Source organism: Podarcis gaigeae (genome assembly GCF_964106915.1).
Source record: "Podarcis gaigeae genome assembly, chromosome: 6".
Taxonomy (NCBI): Eukaryota; Metazoa; Chordata; class Lepidosauria; order Squamata; family Lacertidae; genus Podarcis; species Podarcis gaigeae.
In genome coordinates this window covers 87,828,134-87,853,523 of record NC_139682.1, presented here as the reverse complement: position 1 = coordinate 87,853,523, position 25,390 = coordinate 87,828,134, and the positions used below count along the sequence as shown (strand labels likewise).

The 25,390-nt window shown below is 43.6% G+C and overlaps 1 protein-coding gene across 3 annotated transcripts in view; it reads left to right on the top strand.

Moving 5' to 3' along the window:
• PBX1 (PBX homeobox 1) overlaps positions 1–25,390 on the top strand; it is a 219,738-nt gene that overhangs the window by 151,919 nt on the left and 42,429 nt on the right. The window lies entirely within an intron of this gene.

Here is a 25,390-nt window from a genome sequence, read left to right as displayed (position 1 = left end):
TGCCATCAGTATGCCGATGACACCCAACTCTATCTGTTGATGGACGGCCATCCTGACTCGGCCCCAGATACACTGACCAGATGTCTGGAAGCTGTGGCTGGATGGTTACGTGGGAGCCGGTTGAAGTTAAATCCTTCGAAGACAGAGGTCCTCTGGCTGGGACGGAGCGATATGGGATTGAGGGGGCAACTCCCATCTCTTGCGGGGGTGCAATTAGTGCCAGCATCGTCCGTTAAGAGTTTGGGTGTAATCTTCAATACCTCCCTCTCTATGGAGGCGCAGATTACAGCTATAACAAAGGCGGCATTTTTTCATCTCCGCCAAGCTAAGCAGTTGGCACCTTATCTCTCTCGCCCTGACCTAGCCACTGTGATCCACGCGACGGTCACCTCCAGACTGGATTATTGTAACTCGCTCTACGTGGGGCTGCCCTTGAGACTGACCCAGAAACTCCAGCGGGTGCAGAATGTCGCGGCGAGACTCCTTATGGGGTCTTCGCTGCGAGATCATATTCATCCAGTACTATACAAGCTGCACTGGCTCCCGGTGGAGTACAGGATCAGGTTTAAGGTGCTGGTTTTAACCTTTAAATGATTGAATATGGTGCTGGTTTTAACCTTTAAGCCTGCCAACCTAGCAGTTCGAAAGCACCTCCGGGTGCAAGTAGATAAATAGGGACCGCTTACCAGCGGGAAGGTAAACGGCGTTTCCGTGTGCGCCTCTGGCTCGCCAGATGCAGCTTTGTCACGCTGGCCACGTGACCCGGAAGTGTCTCCGGACAGCGCTGGCCCCTGGCCTCTTAAGTGAGATGGGCGCACAACCCCAGAGTCTGTCAAGACTGGCCCGTACGGGCAGGGGTACCTTTACCTTTTAACCTTTAAAGCCCTATACGGCCTAGGATCCTCGTACCTATGGGACCGCCTCTCCTGGTATGTCCCACAGAGAAATTTACGGTCTGCAAATAAAAACATCCTAAAGATCCCAGGCCACAGAGAAGTTAGGCTGGTCTCAACTAGAGCCAGGGCTTTCTCGGCCGCGGCTCCAATCTGGTGGAACGCTCTGTCACAAGAGACTAGGGCCCTGCGGGACCTGACATCTTTCCGCAGGGCCTGCAAGACAGAGCTGTTCCACCAGGCCTTTGGTCAGGGCGCAGCCTGACCCCCTCCTCTGGCAACCTGCACAGAATTTTGCTTGATGGTTGCCATTAATTTGATTTTAATTTGATTTTAATTTGATTTTAATTAATTTTATAATGAATGTTTTTAGAATGTTGAACTATTTTGATTGTTGTTAGCCGCGCTGAGCCCAGCTTCGGCTGGGGAGGGCGGGATATAAATAAAAATTATTATTATTATTATTATTATTATTATTATTATTATTATTATTATTCTGTATCATAATGCATCTATATGGTATGTCCCACAGAGGAACTTACGGTCTGCAAATAAAAACATCCTGAAGATCCCAGGCCACAGAGAGGTTAGGCTGGCCTCAACTAGAGCCAGGGCTTTCTCGGCCGCGGCTCCAATCTGGTGGAACGCTCTGTCACAAGAGACTAGGGCCCTGCGGGACCTGACATCCTTCCGCAGGGCCTGCAAGACAGAGCTGTTCCACCAGGCCTTTGGTCAGGGTGCAGCCTGACCGCCTCCTCTGGCAATCTGCACAGAATTTTGCTTAATGGTTGCCATCAATTTGATTTTAATTAATTTTTATAATGAAATGTTTTTAGAATGTTGGATTATTTTGATTGTTGTTAGCCGCCCTGAGCCCAGCTTTGGCTGGGGAGGGCAGGATATAAATAAAATTTATTTTTATTATTATTATTATTATTATTGAAACAAAACTATGGGACTGCAACATTTAGAACATTGTGCACAATTTTTTCCTCACCTCACAATATTTAGGGGCTTTTTAGTTTTTAAAAAAGGCAAGTGAGTTGGGGGGCACGATAGAGTTAAGAACAGCATATGGAGTAAGTAGACAGGGAGCTTATCTCATAATTCTGGGACATGCAGTGAAGCTGATTTGGAAGATTCAGGATGGATAAAGGAGAGTACAGTGGTACCTTGGGTTAAGAACTTAATTCGTTCTGGAGGTCCGTTCTTAACCTGAAACACCACTTTAGCTAATGGGGCCTCCCACTGCTGCCGCTCATCCTGAAGCGAAGTTCTTAACCCGAGGTACTATTTCTGAGTTAGCGGAGTCTGTAACTTGAAGCATCTGTAACTTGAAGCGTATGCAACCCGAGGTACCACTGTACTCATTCACACAGCAAATAATTAAACTATGGAATTTGCTTTCCGCCAGAGACAGCGATGGCCACCAACTTGGATAGCTTTAAAAAAGGATTTGAGACATTTATGGGGGATAAGACTATTAATGGCTACTAGCTGCAATGGTTGTGTTCTGTCTCCATAGTCGGAGGTTGCTTGCCTCTGAATGCCAGTTGCTGGGAATCACAGTTGGGGAGAGCCCTCAGGTGATGCTTACAGGTTTCCTACAGGCATGTGGCTGATCACAGTGAGGTCAGAATACTGGACTAGATGGGCCATGGGTCTGGTGAAGCAAGCTTTTCATGCATGTGGCAGCCTCACCCCCATCAAAAATATCCTAGGGCGATTTTTCCTTGAGTGACTTCTGTGTCCGGGGAGGGACTTTTGCTCTGAAGGGTAGGATTTGCTGCTAGTGGTTGGGTGCTCTCTCCTTTTCCCCTCATCCCCATTCAGGCCTGCTTTACAAATAGATAGATCTTATGCACAATGCTTTTTTGAATATATCTGCTTCATCGGTTTAGGTCTGAGAGAAAATAATTTGAGGAACACGGATGAAGAATCTAAACATACTATAAATGCCAAGTTAACATATATGACATGTGCCGAAGTAGCAGCCAGAATACAGGCATGTGGAGATGATTGTGATCTTTTTTCTGTGGTATGTGAATCACTCCATCGCTCTCTAGGATGCTTGTTAGCAAGCCACATGTTTTTGTTGTGTTGGTTGCCTTGGGGCAATCCACTCTTTGTTTCACCCGTTTAAATTGGAGCCTGAGGCTGGAGCATGGAAGGGCAAGACCAGTGCCATTGAAAGCTGGGCAGAGGATTTCTCTTGGTTGTGTTTACCCCCGTTCTGCAGCAATACTTTAAACACAGACACTGCTGGCTTGCTGATCATTATTGCTTAAATATATCATTGCACTGTGTCATGGCTGAGGGCTAATGAAACTCCTGCACTGAGTGACTACAACCCGACTTGGTGAAAAGCAACATTGAAGACTGCAGGCGCTCCCTAAAGAGCCAGATTTTAGCTCTGTCAGATGCTGTGGATTGACCCGTATTCCACTGAGTGGAGGGTATTAGAGAGCATATGAAGTAGGGGTCATTGCCTAATGGTGTCTGCCAGAGACCAAGGGAAGGTGACTTTTTGGTGCTTGTGGCTCAGAGAACCGCTTCCTCCCTCTGTAACAGACACCATTAACACAGATTCCAACAGCCAGGCAGCAGACAATAAGTAATGAAAAACAGGCTTAGAAATTACACCATTCTGCAGGTCTCTCCCTCCTCTCCTCTCCTCTCTCCTCTTTTTCTTTTCTCAGAACATTGCCTTCCCCTGGTGAGCTGCACCATTTGCAAGTTTAAATCTCTCTCTCTTCTTTCATGCAACATGTTCTAAATCCTTATTTGTTCTTAGTTTGATCCTCTGTGGCCAAAGAAACTAGCAGCAGCAGTTCACCTGAGGCCTAAATCACGCTGAATAGAGTGCTAGCATTTCTAACTTCTGTATGTTGAATGCCATTTGCATTTGTTAATGCAAGAGTCTCAGAAGGAAGAGACCTCCTTCCAATGTGGCACAGGTCAGAGTAGAGCAACCTTTTATGCACATGGTTTTTGCATATCGCTCCTGTCTTGTTGAAATAATGCATATCTTGCGCTGGGTGGTTCAGCCAGCAATCGGCAACATGGGTGGATGATGCCATGCATGTGCCGATGCTGAACTGCACATTGGGTGGCAGCAGACATGGTAATCCTATTTAAATGAGAAAGGAGTGGCCTGAATAGTTTATATGCCTAAAATTGACATTTTAGAAATACCAAAAGTATTTGTAGTTTAGTAAATAAGAAGAAAGGTTGCATCTTCTGCCAAAATTACTCCTCAGCTCCTAGAGAAATTGCGATTGAATAACCCTGTAAATTTACAAGGTGCTGCCAACATAATAAAACAGTAATTTTTAAAACAAAAAAAATTCCTTCCAGTAGCACCTTAAAGACCAACTAAGTCAGTTCTTGGTATGAGCTTTCGTGTGCATGCACACTTCTTCAGATACACTGAAACAGAAGTTTCCAGACCCTTCTATATAGTGAGAAGGTGGGGAGGGGTATTACTCAGAAGGCTGGTGGGAATGGGTGATTGGCAGATAGCTGTGATGAGCCTGTTTATAATAATACCCCTCCCCACCTTCTCACTATATAGAAGGGTCTGGAAACTTCTGTTTCAGTGTATCTGAAGAAGTGTGCATGCACACGAAAGCTCATACCAAGAACTGACTTAGTTGGTCTTTAAGGTGCTACTGGAAGGAATTTTTTTTGTTTTGACTATGGCAGACCAACATGGCTACCTATCTGTAATTTTTAAAAGACATTGAAGTAATACGTCTTTCAGTTTTGGACCACAATAAAATAGGGGGCATTGGTCAGGGGGCAGCTCTCAGTCACTTCTCCTTTCTTTTTCTTTTTGTATATTGTTATTTATTTTCAAAAACAATATCCAGACACATAATAATAAAAATATTATCACTTCTCCTTTCTAATATGGGTTTTGCATTCACCTCCTGCATGTACGTCTCTAAACGTGTTCAAGCATTCATAATCCTGTTTTTTTCCACAGGATTCTCCATGAGATTTTATGCTTTAACAATTTATTTAGACTGTTGCATCTTAAACCAAGTCTTCCCATTTGTCTTCGTTCAAGGTAATGTTCATTAGGGCTTAGAGTGTCATCCTATGTATGTTTACTCATAAGTAGGTCCGCCTGTGTTAGTTCTTATTGGACTGCAGCTCTAGATTTAAACACAGTAATAAAACACTCTGCCTTTGAGCATGGGCAAAGTGCTACCCTCACTACAAATAAACTTTAATCAGCCCTAGATATTTGGTCAGCTACAGCCTAAACAACCTTCTAGAAATAATTAACCTCTTTATCTTCCCTGTTACTGTAGCTGAAGCTTCTTGTAGTATTGATTATATCAGCAGCTTTCTCACCTGTCTTGATATGATGGAGAAAGGCTGAGCACAGTGCCAAAAAGTCACATCTATCTTTACATAGTCAAGTAAGGTGAAACACTTAAGCGACAGTAGTATTGCCTCCATAAACAAAGTAAGGTATGGAATTGCCTCTTTTGGTTAAAACCTCTCCAAGGACTGCTGATCAATTAAAAGAGCTAAGTGGAGCAATTCTTTTGTCTTGTACACCATTCTGGATATGTTGCAAAACCACACATCCGTGCACTGAAAGTGCCTTTTTGTTTCGTTAATTCATGCACTAGAAAATCCAACTTTCTTTTCTTCCAGTGCAATCGTCACTTACAAGTCAGTTTTTTGTAACCCTGTCATTAAAATGCGAGGTAGCCTACAGTAATTTGAATATTTCATTCCGCCGGCTGCTAGTGCGCTCTGCCTTACAGATGGTGCTTGCTCCATCCTTCTGGACTGGGTTCAATTATAAATGAAAGTGGGGAGCTTAGATTTGTCTTTTTGTCTCTGCTTAGTTGGAATAACACAATAAAGCTTGATGGGTAGGATCTCCTCACACACCCCTCCCCTCTTGCCAAGATCTTTCCCGCTTAACTCTCTACTTGCCAGGGCTAAACTCACTTATCTCCAAATACTGACAAATGAACCCTTTGGTACTTCTTTTTTATTTTGTTTGATTTGGTTTTCAGTGTGCATCGTATGCATGATCAGTGAAGTACGGAAGACACGCATACTCCCTTCCCCAGTTGGGGCTCAATATTTTCCAATTCTCCAGTCTAGAAAACGTTGCTTTTCTCCTCTCTTGTATTTCTATGGGAGAATTTTGTGCTGAGTTCTGGAGGTCGAGTAGGGTGTTCCTTTAAATAAATGCATGAATAAATTTGTCCTACAGGCTACATCTAAGGAGCCCAATTCTGGCAAGTGGACTTTCTAGTGCATGTTAGGTTTACTTAATATGCTGCATTGGTTTGTTCCACAATTTGTTCAGTGTTTCTAAAAAATATATATATTAAAACAAATGGATCTCTCCCCTTAAGAGCTAAGTTGTGACAGGGAATTGTGCTGGGAATGGCAAATGGATAACATTTGGGTGTAATTTCAGAGCACAGCTCCATCTGTGGGATTGGGTTAAAGGCATGATAAGGAAGAAGCACGCAATAAGTGCTTTTTTTTGCAGAGGGGGGAAAATACATATTTGAGGAGCTTTAGTTTTGGTTAGTTTGGAATAGGTAAGCTCATACACATATAAATTCACTTATTTATTAACACATGGACAGGGCAACTCCTAATGCATCCCAGACACACAGAACATTTTGCCAGGAATACTAAGGGGAGGGCTGTTAGCAACAGATTCACACTGCAGCAGAAATGATACCAACTGGATATCAGGACACAAGCACCCATACACAACGAAATAATACCAATGTCATTTAACACTACAGGTGTTAATATTATTTGGCCATGCATGTACCCTGATCATAATTATTCTCATTGGTATACTGACAGTAATAACTATGATCTAATGAGAGGTGTTAATTATATTGTTGTAGTTAACTCCTCCTTGGTGGTAGACATGTACAAATGGTTATTCACCTATTTTAAGAAAAAGATGTGTCTATCAGTGGTCATTTTTGAAATGCAATAGCCCATTGTCACTTATTTTGACTTCAGTAAGGCCCTGGTCCCTGCAAGCCCAGCATTGCTTTTTGAGCAACGCTGCTAGCAGCGAGGGCACCGGGAGCTGCTGTGTCTTTCTTGCGTCCTTCTGGGTGCAGGCATGGCGGTGCTCTGCTGCTGGTTGGACTGTAAAGACTGCACTTTTTGTGGAAAGACTGCAGTCTTCTGCATTACCTTGGGGTAAGCTCCACTGAACTCAGTGGTGCTCACTTCTGACTGCATCTGTTCATCTTGCAAAACACGTGGAGCTTTGAGCAGAAGATCTTCAGCAAGCTGAAATACAACAACTTTTTTTAAAAAAATGTTGCTATTTAAACTGCTCACAGGGAGTAGGAACACCATCCAACAAAATGAAAGCAGTACCCAGCCTTTGCTGGACCTCTTTCTTCTGAGTACCGGTTGCTTCTGAGAACCAGTTGCTGGAAACCACGGAAGGGGAGAAGGTTCAGGCATCTGGTTGGCCACTGTAAGAACAGGATGCTGGACTAGATGGGACATTGTCTATTTGTAATATTGTAATACTTATTTAAATAGTCCAAAAAAAAGCCTTCCATTCTTCCATAAAACAGTCATTGTTAAGTTCATTTTGCTGATTCAGCATAGTCCATCACTTTGCTTATCCATTCTTCTTTGGTAGGAACTTCTTCGTCTTTCTACAGTGGAAATATTTTAATTCTGCTTTTGGTCTGCAAATGCCAAGTGGTCCTCTGTCCTTTATGAGTCACTCACTGCCCAACCACCCTCTTGTTCCTTGCACAACATCCCTGCTCTGTGCAGAATCCTATGAATTAGACTGGCCCGTCCCTGGATGGGAGGTCCCTTGGGAATCCTGTTTTATTTTGTTTTTAGCTCAGTGAGCTCTCTAAAGCAGTGTTTCCCAACCTTGAGCCTCCAGCTGTTTTTGGACTACAACTCCCATCATCCCTAGCTAGCAAGACCAGTGGTCAGGGATGATGGGAATTGTAGTTCAAACACAGCTGGAGGCCCAAGGTTGGGAAACACTGTTCTAAAGGAAAGGTGGGAGAAAATTATAATTGTATTTTATTACATCATTCCCTGTAGCACCATGATAATAATGATATATAAATTATGTTTTATAATGAGTGCCAAACAGAGAGTTATTGATAATACTACAGCTCAACTGTTGCAGACTCATGAAATGAAGGGAGAAGGAGGCTGCCTGCTGCAGGAGAGTGAACAAGGATCCCACGCAGTGCACAAAAAGCAAACCGATTGCATGCGCTGCATTTCCTTTTCCCTCTGAGAAGCAAACATAATTTCACCTGAAGGAAGGACAAGGCTCTGGTGTACTTTTAATCTTATTTTACGTTTACAAGGACCAGATGGTTTGCTGGGGTATGATTTTGATCTGGTGCGCAGCAGGAGTTTTCTGCTCCCTTTTTTTTGGCCGCTGCCTGCTGATGTTGTAGGCTTTGCTCAACATAAGGCTGTCATCATAAAAGAGGTAAAGCATATAAGAACGACCATCCGGCCAGGGACTGCCACATAGGGTCTCTGGTATCAGAGGCTGTTGGCTGTGACTACACTGCCAGGTAACAGCTCATAAGCTTGCCCCATGCGCTTTTAAAAAACACAATTCAGAGGTTACTCAAAGATGGGTGTCCGTTGAAAGAAAAGCGGGGGGGAACACGCACACCGACCATTAGGATCTGCTTGCTTCATGCATTTCATCTTTGTTTAAATGACAAAACCAATCAAAGCAGAATTATTTGCTCAGGTACTTACAGATGTGGAAATCATCCTAACCTTAACCCTAACCCTAGGTATCTCTAGCTGTGTAAATGCCACAAGCCCTCAGAGAGCACCAGTTTAAGCCAGGTGACTGTTTTTGTTTCAGTTGGTTGGTTAAACCTTATTTTGCATGGGACTGCACACATCCAGCATTGTTTGTATACCATGTCATTGATACCTCAGGAGCAAGCTTAGCGTGCCAGCACAGTGTAATCCACCCAGTGCATAGATGCTAATAATGCAAGCAGAAGTACATGGTGGTGCACAGGAAAGAAACACTTGCAAAGTGTTCCCTTCCCTCCAGCATTTAGAATTCAGATCTTTAGCGGCACAGAAGAGACAGAGGTTGCATCTATAGATTATGTTAGCTAATAAACAATAATGGATTTATTCTCTATCAGTGTGCCTAAACATTTTTTTTAAACTCATTTACACAATTAGCCTTCGCCATCTGCAGCCAGTCCTTAAAGTGAATCAGTGCCTCTCTGAAAAGAAAAACTTTCTTTAGGCGAGTCTCCCTAGGGAGAGAATTCCACAAACAGCAGAAATCTCCCATGCCAGCCGAGGGCAAGCAGATGTGTATACACAACGAGGGCCATCTTTTTTAGTCTCAGATGGTGGAAAGGAAAGTTGGTAGAATGGCTAATCTTGACATATCCCTTCAAATCTGCATGTTCTTATAGCTTGCCACAAAAGTATGCAATTGGTGTTCAGATGGCAGATTTGGAGCTTTTGAGGACCCACAGATGCCAGCACCTTGTTTAATAGTATTCCTCTTATTGAGGAAAAACATTGTGACTTTGGTTTACTCCTGCTCCCACTTCCACCTCCTAGAGGTACAGTTACAGTCACAAGCATTTAATGCTTATTCAGGTGCGGTGAACCAAGCCGGCAAGTAACGGTTCAGCTAAAATACACTCAACAGTCAGACTCTGATGCTCGGGGGTGGGGGTGGGGCTCCTTCATGGGGAAGCTAGCAGTTCCTGTGAGGTTGTTCTTCCTTTTTTCTGCCCACCTGAGGATGTGTGTGCTGGCCTGTTGAAGGCTTGCACATTAGTGGGATGAAGCAGCCTGCAAACGGAGATGCTTTCTAGCTCAGGGTGGCCTTAGGTACAGAGACAGGATGGATTGCATTTCACTGCTGCAGCTGCAGCCTGCTAATCCCTCTCTGGTTAGGAAAGGGGACCTGTTTCATTAGATAAAGCCTCTTGCAACCTGGTGTGGGCTCCATGCTGAGCAAGGGCTCTGTTTGCATTTGGAATTAGTCCGCTTGGACTCCATCCTCCCCTACCTTGAGTAAACTCGCCAAGAGGTCAGGGGTGTCAAAACAACCCAAAGGCTTCAAGCAAAGATATCTGAGGTCAGGTCAGGGACACCTAAAGGAGAACCTCCCCTGCAAGCACAGGAGGAGGCCCTTAAATATTTGTTTTAGTTTCTTCAAGGGGAAAAGAAGTTGACAAGATAATAGGATCCTGACAGTTTCGACCTCCTGGCTCCCAGGAGTTTGGCAGCTGGGTCAGAGATCAGCAACAAAGTAATATTGTAGGGTAATTAAGTTTCCAAGGTTTACTTGCTTGTTTAATTATACTGAGAGTTGGAAGACAGCGAGGGAGGTCTCTCGCACCCGTGGTGGGATCTGCCGCTGTGCAATTTTCCTTTCCTACTTGGCTGTGGGTTTGGGTTTGTTTGTTTTTTCTAAAAGGTTGTGGAGTTGGGCATTTTAAAATCTGAATATCTAGGAATGAAATCTATACTAATAAGTGGTTGCCATTTTTATTGTCCTATTCCTCCCTAGATGTGGCAATCTTCCTAGCCACAATGAATTGGAAATATATTTTTTCATATATAAGGTTTTTCATATGTAGGTTTGCAGTCATTTGCAGCTGCTTCACTCTGCACTCTCAGTTGCCTCCAGAACATTTTTTCCCAACCTGGTGCCCTGCAGATCTTGTTGGACCACAACTCTCATTATCCCTGACCGCTGGCAATGCTATTAAGGGGGAAAGGCATCAAGTGGGCTTTCCTACATGTCGCTTGTGGTGATATCAGTGCAGCAAGGGAAGGAATTGTCCTAGGCAGGCAACAGTCTAAGCGTTCTCTGGCTGGAGTACTCTCTGCTTATGGGGCATGGGGAGGACCTGAAATGAAGCAGTGCATTCTGTACTTACATATTCGTAAGCAAAGCAGCACCTTCATCTCGTTCTCTCTGTTCCTCTGTAGTGAGTGATAGCAAGGGGACGACCAGAGGGACAGGGTGCTAGATGCAGCCTTGCTCCAAGTTTTCCAATACGCTGGCACTCTATCTGGGTTGCTGTTGGATGAAATGTCCAGGTTTTGTCTTATAATTCTGTAGTGGACAACAAACATATTTGCATTTGATGCAGCAGAAGAACATCAGAAGAGCCCTGCTGGGTCAGGCTGAGGCACATTTGGTCCAGTATCCTGTTCCCACAGTGGCCCGCTGGATGCCTATGGGAACCACACAAGCAGAACCTAAGTACAACACCACTGTCCCAACTTGTACAGTCATACCTCATGTTACGTTTGCTTCAGGTTGCGTCCTGCGGCGACCCGGAAGTAACAGAACGGCTTACTTCCGGGTTTCGCTGCTCGCCCATGCACAGATGCACAAAATGACGTCACGCGCATGCGCAGAAGCAGCGAATCGCAACCCACGCATGCACAGTCACGGGTTGCATTCTTTTCAGGTTTCAAACGGGCCTCTGGAACGGATCCAGTTCGCAACCAGAGGTACCACTGCAATTCCCAACAACTGGTATTCAGAGGCACGCTGCCTCCAACAATGGAGTAGCTTGATAGAATCATAGAATTATAGAGATGGAAGGAACCCAAGGATCATCTAATCCAAACCCCTGCAACGCAGGAATCTCAACTAAAACATCCCTGACACATGACCACCCAACCGCTGCTTAAAACTCTCCAAGGAAGGAGAGGCCTCCATCTTCTAAGGGAGTTTGTTCCACTGTCAGAAAGTTCTTCCTGATGTTTAGTCAGAATCTCATTTCTTGTAATTTGAATCCATTGCTTCAGGTCCTATTCTCCAAGCTGGAGAAAATCTTCCATGTGACAGCCCTTCAAATATTTAAAGATGGCTGTCATATATCCTTCCGGTTTCCTCATTTCCAGGCTAACCATAACCAACTTCTTAAATCTTGTTTTCCAGACCCTTGATCATCTTGGTTGCCTTCGTCTGCACACGTTCCATATTCTCAATCTCCTTCTTAAATTGTAACGCCCAGAAATGGACACAGTACTCCAGGAGTGGTCTGACCAAGGCAGGATAGAGAAGTACTATTCCTTCTCTTTTATTTTAGGCTGTTGATGCAGCCTAGAGCAACATTAGGTTGTTGGGGTTTTTTTTTTGCTGCTGTTGACTCATAAAATCATAGAATCTTACCCCAAGGATCATCTAGTCCAACCTCTTGTACTTCAGGGTCTTATTTGCAGGGTCTAATTTGCACTGCACTTTGCAGGGTGCCCAGCTGCACTGTAAGCAAAGTATTAAAGTATTAAAATAATGGGAAGAAATCTGGGACCCCACCAGGGTTCAGGGGCCCTAGGCCACCTCCTAGCTACACCCCTAATTCTGAGGCATTTGTCTTCACACTGCAACTGTGTGCAAACCACCTTCACCACACTTAAGACTGTGTCCGGGTCTCCCACAGGGGTGAAAATGCCCTGCGGCCATGATGATATTCTATTCCCTCCCAGCCCTAGGAGCGTCTCATGCAAACCACCCTTCTGAATGAGAAATCCCTGGTTCTTTTTGGACTGTGGTTGCAGGAAGCAGAGCAGTGCCACTATGGATGCAATGTTAGCGCCTCTTCCTCCTCTGGGGTGCCTCGATTTTCCCAGCACATTTTAAGCACAGTGGAGGCAGGAAAAAGCCCTTTTGAAAATCACAGACTAATCACTCCATCTGCTCCCGTGCTGCTTCTTGGAGCTGCCTGCCAGGATTCTCTCCTCAGAAACTAAGTAGCACATTATTTTCGATAAGTTGCAATCATTTACTTGAAAAACTCCTACCTGTTTAAATATCCCTCTTGGGGTGGGGGGGGGGGAAGCTATATGGCAAGTTGAGAAGAGAACCCTCTCAGCGTAGATTGCAATTAGAATTCCTGCGTCGTGTTTGTTCTGTGTGCAAATTCATTTCATTTGAGTGGAATGGTGGGAGGGGAGGGGCAGCTTGAGCAAAGTTCCTGTTCAAGATTTCTGTGTTTCTCTCGACAAATATTTCCAAGAGTTAGAAATAGGGGGGGGGGGGGGAGAGAAATCCTGCCAAGTAACAGAATCCTCACTTGGAGACATCAATTAAATCTGCTGTCCTGAATTTCAAGATCAAAACCACACATTTAATTAAAACAAATTCCTCATTTTATTTCCTGTACTTCTGGGTATACAAAGACATAGGGCATTGGAAGGGAAAGTGAGGGTCATCTAATCTAAAGCCCTGCAATGCAGGAATCTCGACTAAAGTATCCATGACGCATTGCCATCTAACCCTCTGCTTGAGAATCCACCACCTTTCAAATGAGTCTGTTACACTGTCAAACAGCTTACTATCAAAATGTTCTTCCTGATGTTCCTTGAATCTCCTTTCTTGTAACTTGAAGCCACTGGTTTGAGTCATACCCTCCAGAGCAGCACTTTAGATATTTGAAGATAGCTATCCTATCTCCTCTCAGTCTCCTCTTTTCCAGGCTAAATATATCCTGCTCCTTCAGCCATTCCTCATAAGGCCTGATTTCCAGACCCTTGACCATCTTGGTTGCCCTCCTCTGCACACATTCCAGCTTGTCAATCTCCTTCTTCAATTGTGGCACCCAGAACTGGTCACAGTTCCCCAGGTGTGGCCTGACCAAGGCACAATAGAGCAGTACTATGACTTCCTTTGATTGGGCACTATATTTCTGTTGATGCAGCCTAGAATAATGGAACCCAAGAAAACATGATAGCTTTCTCCCAAGTTTCCCAGTACTTCCACTCACATAAATCAGTTCCTCTGTGTTGATGAGGACCAGGTACAAGAGAGATGATCCCACTGTTACTTTTTCCACGTTCTGGTAAATGAAATTGCCAAAAAGGCAAGGGGCACAGCCTCCCACTGGCCCATGGCCTCACTTGATCTCTGCGGTCTTGGATCAAATAGTAATGGTGGAAAAGAAATTGCATCATGGGATTTACAAAAGGAGGGCAAACCCAAATTAATGAAATATTCACACATTGCAGCTCGATTAGGACTTTTCCGAGAACCCTGGAAACTGTAGTCTTGTGAGGAGGGCAAATAATCTCTAGGTGAGACTATGCAACACCCTCACCAAACTTCAGGTCCCAGGATTCTTTGGAGTTAAACCAGGTTTAGGCCAATACAAACTTGTAGTCTCATATATTCAGAAATCTGAGCAAGACGTAAATGCATGTATAATGAAGGGGCAACTGAACAATCAACTGCACAGCTGTAGCAGATCTTTACTGCACTTACAATGGATGCCTTGCTGTTCTGTCACCTTGATTTCATAGCACTTCTGTTCCCAAGCACCCAGGAACAGTCCCAACACATAACAAATTGTCTGTAGTTATTATTATTTTTATTATGGGGTTTGTTGGTTGTTAGGCAATTGGTTAGGTATGAGATGAAGATGTAATAGTTTCAAGCAAGGATGTCTAGAAGAGCAGTCATTTTCCATTGTGGTTTCTTGGAAGAAGGGGGATCTCTCCTGACTCTCAGAAGGGCAAATGAGGTCGAGAGGCCGGACATACAGACTATCAAGGGATGTGATATTACCCTAAACAATTGTGTAGTCAGTTATCATTTCTGTAAATAACATCATCTCAGCAAATAACTACTTTGCCGTTCTCTTCTTTTGCTTTGGTTTGTCTTCAAGTGCTCAACTGCTCAAACCCAGCAGCCCTTTTTCTTTCTCTGACCTGTCTTGGGACAGGTAGATTATGTCCCGGTTGCTCATTCCGCAGATTGACAGAAAACAGCTCTTTGAGCCAGCTGGCAGGTGGGATGCTAATGCACTCAGCGGCTGACTCCATCAGCTCTGGAGACCTGCCCATGCCCTCCTATCAGGGATTCTAGTTCACTGGGTCAGGGCTGGATTCTTTGCTAATGAATTCCAAATGATGTATTTCGTTTCCTTGCTTTTGTCGGTAAGCAGGAAAACATCTAGATTCTTTTATTGGATTTTCATTCTTTTTATCTGAGTCCTGTAGTGATCGTACAAGATTCAACATTTTCAAACGACTAAAATGCTGGAACCTTTTGAGAGGGAACTAGCTGTTCAGTTAAACTTTGTACTATTTAGAATTTCCACTCATAGAATCATAGAATTGTAGAGTTGGAAGGGAACCTGAGGGTCAGCTAGTCCAACTGCCTACAATGCAGAAATCTTAACGAAAGCATCCATGACAGATGGCCATCCAACCTCTGCCCTAAAAACCTCCCAGGAAGCAGAGTCCTCCACCTTCCAAGGAATCCGTTCCACTGTCAAACAGCTCTTACCATCAGAAAGTTATTCCTGATATTTAGTTATTTATTATTATTATTTTATTTATTTCTATACCTCCCATGATCTGAGGATCTCAGGGTGGTTCACAAGATCCCTTTTCTTGTAACTTATCCCCGTGGTTCACATCCTACCCTGTGGAGCAGGAGAAAGCAAGCTTGCTCCATCTTCCATATGACAGCCCTTTAGATATCTGAGTCTCCTCTTTCCAGGCTAAACATACCCAACACGCTCACCTTTCCAGACCCTTGATCATCTTGGTCGCTCCCCTCTGCACATGTTCTAGCTTCTCAGCCCTATATGGCCTAGGGCCCTCGTACCTACGGGACCGCCTCTCCTGGTATGCCCCACAGAGGAACTTACGATCTTCAAATAAAAACACCTTGAAGGTCCCAAGCCACAGAGAGGTTAGGCTGGCCTCAACTAGAGCCAGGGATTTTTCGGCTGCGGCTCCAACCTGGTGGAACGCTCTGTCACAAGAGACAAGGGCCCTGCAGGATTTGACATCTTTCCGCAGGGCCTGCAAGACAGAGCTGTTCCACCTGGCCTTTGGTCAGGGCGCAGCCTGTCTCCCTCCTTTGGCAATCTTTACAAACTTTAGTTTATGGTTGCCATCAATTTTGATTTTAATTCATTTTTATAATGTTTTATAATGTACTGTTTTAGTGTTGTTAGTCGCCCTGAGCCCGGCTTCGGCTGGGGAGGGCGGGATATAAATAAGATTTATTATTATTATTATTATTATTATTATTATTATTATTATTATTATTATTATTAAATTGTGGCACCTATAACTGAAGACAGTTGTCCAAGGCAGAATTATAGTCAGACCAAGGCAGAATAGAGCACTATGATTTCCCTTATCAGGCACTATATTTCTGTTCATGCAGTCTAGAGTAGCATTAGCTTGCTGCTGCACCATACTGTTAACTCATGTGAAGCTTGTGGTCTACTAAGACTCCAGGATCCTTTCCACACGTACTACAGTGGTACCTTGGGTTACAGACGCTTCAGGTTACAGACTCCGCTAACCCAGAAATAGTACCTTGGGTTAAGAACTTTGCTTCAGGATGAGAACAGAAATTGTGCGGTGGCGGTGCAGCAGTAGTGGGAGGCCCCATTAGCTAAAGTGGTGCCTCAGGTTAAGAACAGTTTCAGGTTAAGAACGGACCTCTAGAATGAATTAAGTTCTTAACCCGAGGTACCACTGTACTGGCAAGCCCTGTGTTCCCCATCTTTTATTTGTGCAGCAGGTTCTTCCTGCCCGAATGTCGAACTTTACATGTACCCCTGTTGAAATTCATTTTGTTAGTTTTGGCCCTGTTCTCCAATCTGTCAGTCATACTGAAGCCTGATTTTGTTCTGCGGCATTAACTACCCTCCCAGTTTGATGTCATTTGCGAATCTGATGAGCATCCCCTCAATTGCTTCATCCAAGTTGTTTATAAAGACACTGAACAACAACAGGCCCAGGACAGAACCTTGCGGCACCCCACTTGTCACTTTTTTCCAGGATGATGAGAAACCATTAGTGAGCACTTTTGGGGTTTGGTCAGTCAACCAGCTACAAATCCATTTAACAAGTAACCTAATTCAGCCCACATTTTACTAGTTTCTCTGCAGGAATATCCTGAGGGACTTTGTCAAAATCCTTACTGAGATCAAGATACACAATTTCCACTGCATTTCCCTGATCCACCAAGCTTGTAACACCATCAAAAAAAGAAATGGAATTTGTCTGGTATGACTTATTATTGAGAAACCCTTGGTAATCACAGCATCCTATTCTAAGTGCTCACAGACTGACTATTTAAGAACCTTTCCTGGTATTGATGTCAAGCTGACCAGTCGGTAGCCACCTGGACCCCCCCCCCTTTTTAAGATGGGGACAACATTTGCCTGCCTTCAGCCCATAGGGACCTCACCTGTTCACTCACACTATTCCTTGGAGGCAAAGGGATGATACTTGCAAAATGCTTATCATGAATATAAAGGCAGGAACACAGCCATGCAGGTCTCCTTTGCTATTCACTATAAGCAGTGTCCTTCCTTAGCAGGCTTCCTAGGAGTAGGTCCCATCCATTGGACATGCTGAATACTACTCCAGCACTCGGGGCTTCTACGTGTCAGCGTCCAGTAATGGTGGGGAGAAGTCCCCCAGTGAGCTTGTTAAAGGCCATACTATTTTCCAGCGTGCAGAAAAAGCTGGATTATTTCTGTGCCCAATCTCAATAAGGTCATCAGGAGTAAATCGGGATCCATTCCCTCCCTCCCTTTTCGGTAGGAGAGTGTCAGATGAAGGAGAGGAGAAGACTGTAGGGAGATTGCCCTCTCTTCTTTTTTACCCTTGATTCTGTTGTGGCAACAGCAGCCATGGAAAGTAGATGGCGAGGGATGAAGACTTGGAGGGATAGTTTAAATTAATCAGTAGCTCAAATTTTAATTCAAGATGAAGTAAAACATCCATACAGTGTGTGTGTGTGTGTGTGAGAGAGAGAGAGAGAGAGAGAGAGAGAGAGAGTATGTGAACACAAAGACACACATATAAATACATGCAAACAGACACATATACCAGTGGGTTGTAGGAAGAAATATTGGACTTATGCATGCACGCCGTTTTATGCTTGTAAAAAGTCCTGGACGACCCAGGAGCTTGTCCCACCACTGCGCACCCCATTTTGCCTAGAGTGAGGGGCAATGTAAGCTTGAGAGTTGCTCCGGTACTTCACAATAGCTGTCCAATAGAGGACAGCATCTGCAGGCTAAAAATTGCACATGGATGCTGTCCCCTAACAGATAAGGGCTTGAGGTCAAGGCAAAATACAGACCTGGAGTGGAGAGACACAGGAATTCAGAGAGATCCATACTCCTACGTGGACCCATAGCTCTTTTGAATAGGGTTAAAAGAGGCAGCTCTTTGTCCCTGGATAGAACGAGTGAGCTAATTCTGACTTTGCCCAAGAAGACTGACTTCGGTTCCTCTATGTTTCCATGACACAGTTGGATAAGAAGCAGTTGGATATTGTGTCTGGGAACAAGGAGTGTGCTCTCTTCGTGTTTTTTTTTATTATTACAATTATTTGTTCTTGAAGGTGTACCGCTCCTTTGTGAAGAAAGAGTACCCTCTAGTGGATGTCTGAATGGCCAGCAGGTTTTCAGAGCTATCTATGCCTGTCTTCCTGATTCTTTAATTTGTCTCCTTTTCTCTCTCCCCCCCCCCCCCCGCCTTAAATATTGAGTAATAAACGGGCACTTTGTAGAGTTAGCTTTAGGCAAGAAGAAACAGTGTGAAATGTTTTAAGTATTTACAGCACCTCTCTTGCAATGCTGCATACAGACCGAAAATAACACGAAATTTGCCAAACAGACACTTTGGGGTTCTGTAAACCAGAAGAAGCAAGATAGGGGGAAGTCTGGCACCAGGCAGGTGGCTTGTGTGTTGCTTATGCAGTGCGTTGCTGTGTGGAAGAAAGGCGGGTTGTACTGATCAGGATGCTGAGCTCTGTGTGAAGAAATTACTCATAGGTCGCCATCAGCGTAACAGCTTTCTGGACTGTCACATCAGTGCTGTGCCAACCCAGAAGTACAGGAAGAACCCCCCCCCACACACACCAGTAAACAAGAATATATTTCCTAAATTGAGGTTTTTTGATTGTTACTATGTTATGTGGTTTTGCGTTTTCGTATTGTAAACCGCCCTGCGATCCTTGGATGAAAAGCGGTATAGAAATTGAATAAATAAACAACTAAGTTGGAAAGCTGACCTTTGGTGGATTCCTTTCTGTTAGGTGGACTGTCAAATTCAGAAAGAAGATCTTGGGACTTGGAAGCCACGGACTTTGTCCGGCAAACATCACTTATCTGCCTTTTCCAAGATTGCACCACAAGACAGAATCACTGTTGTATTTGCAAGCTCTTCTTCTAGATGGCCAGATTGGTCCCTTTCTCTTAAGCAGGTGCCTATAAATGGGGAAAGCACTTAAAAAAAAAAAAAAAGCTTTCAGGATTTTGGAGCTAAAAGGCATGCTTAGGTAAATTCAAATTAGTTCTGTGAACAAAAAAAGAAGCAACAACTCAAGTCAGAAGCACACACATAGTAGGAATCTGTTTTGCTAAATTTACACCACTTTGTGCTAGCTGCGGTTCCAGCTATGTAAATGAAACATCCTCCAAATTGTCAGTTCACCAGCACTGTGCTTTGCTAAATGGCTTCCTGTTTCTACAAAATGTGTGTTATTATGCTCTACTATTATATATGTATAAAACTATATATTAGCAAACCCAAACTAGATTATCATAATGCTGTTCCATCTGAATGCGTACCTAATAGCATGGCATAATAGCATTTTCTCTATGTGAGTGTGTAAAGATTCATGTTATTTTCACAACTGTCATTTCCATCATTCTACTCCTTCCTGAAGTTCCAGGCTGGAGTTTTGCTGTCTCTGGAGGCTGCTAGCTGTGTGTTCGTGCCTTACCCTTTTAACTAACATTGTACATTTCGGGCAGAGTGGGGAAAGGACTGGGCAAGGGAGGCAGATGTCAATGAAACAGGAGCCTGATGATACGCAGTTAATGTGGCTGTTGCATTAGGAAATGGATTGTCTAAGATGAGTGTTAGATCTGTGGTGTTATAGGTGGGGCTCATTATATTAAAGAGAGGTAAAGAACAGCTTTAAAATATTCCCCTTGTCCTCAGTTCCCATGTAGGACTTTCAAAAATAAATGCTTGGACACATTGGCCTTCCCAACATCTTTCCAACTGCATTATTACCCAAAGAATGTGTGTAATCATAATGAAAATAATAATGTAGGATATGCAAGATTTACTTATGCAGAGAGTGGCTGGGGAAACCCAGTCGGATGGGAAGGGTATAAATAATAAATTATTATTATCATCACCATCATCACCATCATCACCATCATCACCATCATCATCATCATCTATAAAGAGGCATGTCATATGTGTCCAATAAGTGTTTGTTTGGCATGGGTTAAAGATATATTGCTCAGTAATAATACTTAGGTTGCCCCATCATGAACTGTTTTGCAAAGATAAATTCATCGTGTGTCTGTATAGACACATGGTAGTTCAGACACTGATTACTTAGATTTTTTTTATATGGACAGTATCTCCCTTCTGAAGCCTACTCCCACTTTAGTGTGATTTTTCGGCAAATGCTCTTTATGAGACAAGCAGGCATCCGATCTCTTTCATGTTTTAATCCTTAGTCTCTCTCTTGTTTTCTTTCCCCATTTCTTCAAAAGGTTTGTAACAGGGTTCACGGGGTGGGTGGTGGACAAGGAAGAGTAATCTTCCCCATTGTCATAGCTCCTTAACATCTTATTTAGAGTGTGCACAGGGTGAGCTTTCATTCTAGTACCCATTCTAGATCCCAAATATTGGCATCAGTATCATTTGCATCAGTATTTGCATGCCAGATCCACTCCAGACCAAGCCTGGGAGCAATAATGGGCCAGAGACAAGAGTGTGGGTTGAATATGGCTACCACCTTATTGGTAAATCCCTGTTTTGGTGTGGCCTTGGGCAAGTATCCATCTATCAAACAGCCTATCATGGATTGGCTGGGTGCAGAGAGTGTTGGGAGGCCCATGGGAAGACGGCTCAGAGCCAGGGAATGGGTGGTGGAAAGGTCATACGCAGGGGAAGTTACAGGACTTAGTGAGCAGCACGAGTCGGGGGCAGAGAACAGTTCAGACTCAGCAGTCATTGTACCGGTTTTATAAATAGGAGTCAAAATCCAAAGAAGTGCTTGAGACAGTTCACACCAAGGCCTTAGGCATCTCCCTCCCTTTTGAACAGATGGAGTCCATGTCGAATTCAATATTGCTTTTGAAATCCCCCTGAGTTTCAATAGTAACTTTCTGTATGAAAAAGGGTAAGGGGAGGACAAACAGCTCCAGTGAAACAAATATAAAGCCTCTTCTCCCCAATATATTATGAATTCATTAACATTATACATTTGACTAGGCTGCTCTTCTGGTTTTTTGCATTGTCATTCATTGATTTTGCTTTGTTTGCTGCCGGGCTTCACAAACTGCAGTGCACAATCACACACACTAAAATGGCATAAAGTTGAGGCATGGATCCTAGATTGCAGCAGATCAGATTTCTCACATTTGTCTTTGAATCTCAACGTGGTCATCTAACTAATATCTTCTATATGCCTGGCAACATTGCTTTATTGTTGCTTTTTGATTTATTGTCATTGCTTTTTATTTTTATTTCACGTTACTTTTCCTGTGTCGGTTTTGAGTCGCCTTCGCAAAAGTGAAATTTAATCGCACAAAAACCGATCAAATCTTTGTAAGGATTTGTGGCTTGACCACTATTGCTTTGAAGCAATTTAAGGTATTTAATTTTTCAGTTTTGGAATGCTCCCCCCCCCCCACCTTTAAATGTGCTTTCTGCCAAAAGAAATTTAATTATTCAGATTTTCTCACAGGACCAGGGGAAATAGTTCTTTCAAGCGATCTCATGATTGTGAAAGTGCTGCATTGAAATAAGTTGTCTCCATTGCTTTCCTGAGAGTGATCGGTGAGCCAGGGGTATTGAGGTTTAAACCAGAGTGCTTAGCCTTGAAAGACTGGCATGTGAGCCGTTGCTGCCTCTGCTCTACCTTGGCGGCTGGCTTAGTCTTTGTGCCTCTGCTGTGCATTGCTCTTTCCTTCCTATACACCAGCTGTTAGCTTCTTGTAACCCCTGTGAGACTGAAGTTGTATTGGACCAGCCTGAACTACTTTTGTGCTGTAAATTTCTGTCGTATCTTTTCAACAATTCTGCACCAGTTCAATGCCCCCTCCCCAAGGAGAGGATTAATCTTTGAGGAATTGGCAAACGCTGATAATTTTATTTTATTTTTTAATCAATAAGTGTTTGCTCTTACTTTAACCAAATGAGCATCTGACTCGAAGCTGGAATCAGCTGTGCATTTTCATTTGGCTCATAGAACCTCTGTTGACGATAAATAAGAGATCCGGCTGAGATGAAAATCTCCCCACACGCACACAGAATTTTGCTGGACCATTCCCCATCCACCCCATTCCCTATAGAGTGGAGGGTATTCAACAGCACTCAAGAAATGGGCAAAGTCTAAGAATTTTCAGAGTGCTGGTGCTTACCTTTAAATTTGATGTGGCCAGAGATCTTTCTTTTCTTCACCTTCTTTCTTACATTGAAAAAAAGCAAAGCTTACCACAGCTTCAAGCAGTTTTATGAAACAGCATTGATGTAGTGGCCAATGGGGACAGCCGTCTTTCCACTTGCCCAAGAATGTCCCTGGGAATTATTCTACGTCATGATGACATCGGGTCATTCTCAGGGGCATTCTGCTGAAAGCAGCCAAGCTGAAACATGGCTTATTTGGGGGGAAGAAAGAATGTGGGTGTCGTCACCAACAGTGTCTCTGATAGTTGGTCTTTGGCAGAAGGTAGTGTGTGTGTGTGTGTTTTCTGATGGTATAGCATACAAAGTTGGCATTCTGACAGCACAGCAACACACCACCATAAAGTATAAAATTGCTCTGATAAAGCAGTGAAACTCGGTTACTGTTTATCCTGCTCTGCTGGGGAGGTGGTAGCAATTCCCAGAGCCTCTTCAGGCCAGACCCTGCACATCTCCCAGCTGGGGCTGCCAGCTGAGCTTTGGAAGATGTTGTCTCAGCAAATGACCAGGGATATTTGAAGGCTTAAGAAGACTGGTAAGGCCTTGTCTTCTGGTGGCTCCATCCTCTTGGGAGAGCTGCCTACAACCCTTCAAGAGCTCATAACTTATTCTGCAGTTGCATGCTCCAGCACAGCCATGGAACAGGGGTAGCTACATGGGTGTCACCCCCAAAATCTGAGCATGACAAAAGAGCTGCATCTTCAGGATGAGATGGAAGTAGAATGGCGAGGGTGTCCCATCAGAGGGGTGACTATGAGTCATCTGATTCTGCATCCTCCTCAGAGATGCTGCTGCGCAAAAAAATTAAAACATTAGACATTAAAAATTCCCTGATACAGGGCTGCCTTCAGATGTCTTCTAAAAGTCAGATAGTTGTTTATTTCCTTGACATGTGATGGGAGGGCGTTCCACCGGGCAGGCGCCACTACCAAGAAGGCCAGATTCCCTGTGACCTCACTTCTCGCAGGGAGGAAACCGCCAGAAGGCCCTCAGAGCTGGACCTCAGAGTGATACTAGGACCCGGCTGCAGGGGACTCGACACAACTTTAATTCAATTAATTTACCAGCTACAGTTCCTTTGTGTTTATCTTTTATGTCTCCTTGGAGAGGTATGAAAGAAAGGTGTTTGAAACAGAAACTGTAAAAAAAAACAAAAAACCTACCCACAATCTCAATTGACTGTATTGATCAGAGGTCAAAATTCTGCTTAGTGCTAATTTTCTGTTTTTATGACAGTAGAATACAACCATTCAATGGTCAGATATGTTAGGGATGGGCAGAATGCATGACACTCTTCCAAAACTGAACAACCAACAAGAAGCAGATTGCAAAATATTGGGAATGGTTTTCGTAATTCACTCCGCAGCACTCCGCTGCCTGCACCTCAGGCTGTCTGAAGTTGTATCAGATGCAGGGAAGAGAGTGGTGGATTGCTGTTTTACAAAAACAAAGATGCCATTTCAAGGCAGAGTGTGCATCAAGCAATTGTCCTGATTTTTCACAAAAGTTATGCGGAGGTTACATGACGTTGTTGTCAAGTAAGTACCGGTAGTTGGTGTTCTGCACCTTCTGCTGTAGATTTCCATCGCTTTTCGTACCTCAAAAAGTCTGCCTTTAAAAATAATAATAATAATAAGTGCATTAGCTATTACCATTTATCAGTGGGTTGTGAAAGTGTACTTTTATGGTTGGGCAGCAGTTCCAGCATCTAAACAAATGTGTGAGAGAGCAACAGTGTACAACAGTGTGACAGTCTGCACTTGTGGGCACTAGCAGAGAGAGAGAGAGAGAGAGAGAGAGAGAGAGAATGCAGAGCTGTGCTGATTCAGATCTAGTTACTGACTGTTCTCACCTTGATCACCATACATTTGTGCAACTCTTGGAAATCTGAACATAAACTACTGCTCCATAATTATTTTATAACTGGGCTGCCTGCTTTGAAAATACAGCACTGAGCCTTCTTTGCCATAAATGCAGAGCATGTGTAAACAGTCTTCTTGTCTGGTCTTATCATGTGAAGAACATGATGCCCCCAATAACTAAGTGTCCCCTCGAATTGGCCTCACATCCACCTTCCCTGTCACAGCCTCATGTGGCTGACCTGCAAAAGCTGCATATGTGACCGGAATTGGCAACAGCCTACAGGGTCTGGCCAGCCGCACACACAAGGGCATGGCATTTTACTTATTTACTATTTGAATGCACTGGCTGTAGCTTAACTCTTGTTGTGCCAATTGTAGACGGTTTTGCTTGCGCCAAAGTGGTGGTTGCTGACCGAATCTTGCAGTTTATCTGTAGTGCAGGCATGTCTACCTGTGGGTCCCTGTGAGGGGAGCAGCCACCCTGTAAATTGCTTTACCCCTTTTAGGTCTCCATTTCTTGCACCCTCCCCAAAATAGCTTCCTTTTCCCAAAAACTATTCTAAAGTGTAGTAAAGAGTTGAATTTTAAAGTAAATGCCTTTTAAAGACAATATTATGTTTGGTTGGTTGGTTGGTTGGTCGTTTGGTTTGGTCAGTAGACCGAACTATTGGCCTCCTTCAGATGGCCAGGCTTGGTCTAGACACTTTCAGTTGCTGACCGCTTTCAGATGGTTTCCCTGCACCAGAGAAGGGCAAAATAATATAATTTATCATTTTGTGCCTAAATATTAAGCCATATTCATAAAGGAAGATATTTTATTAAAATTATTTGGTACCCTGATCTTCAGCCTTTTATAACAATTTATGAGAAACAACAGCAGAGAACAATAAAATACATAAATATTGTTAAGGCAGACAAAGCAGCAGTTTACATCATTTTAAAAAGTATATAGTGCAATAAAAAACACCTTGATATATGAGGAAAACAACCATGAGAAGAAACACTTTAGAAACCAGCAGTAATTTAAAAGTGGGCAGCAAATTGGAAGAGTAAAATAAATACTAAAAACAATCAGAAACAACAAAAAGTCTTCAGCAAGTGTCTGAAGGCTAAAAGAGATGGGGAGAAAATTTA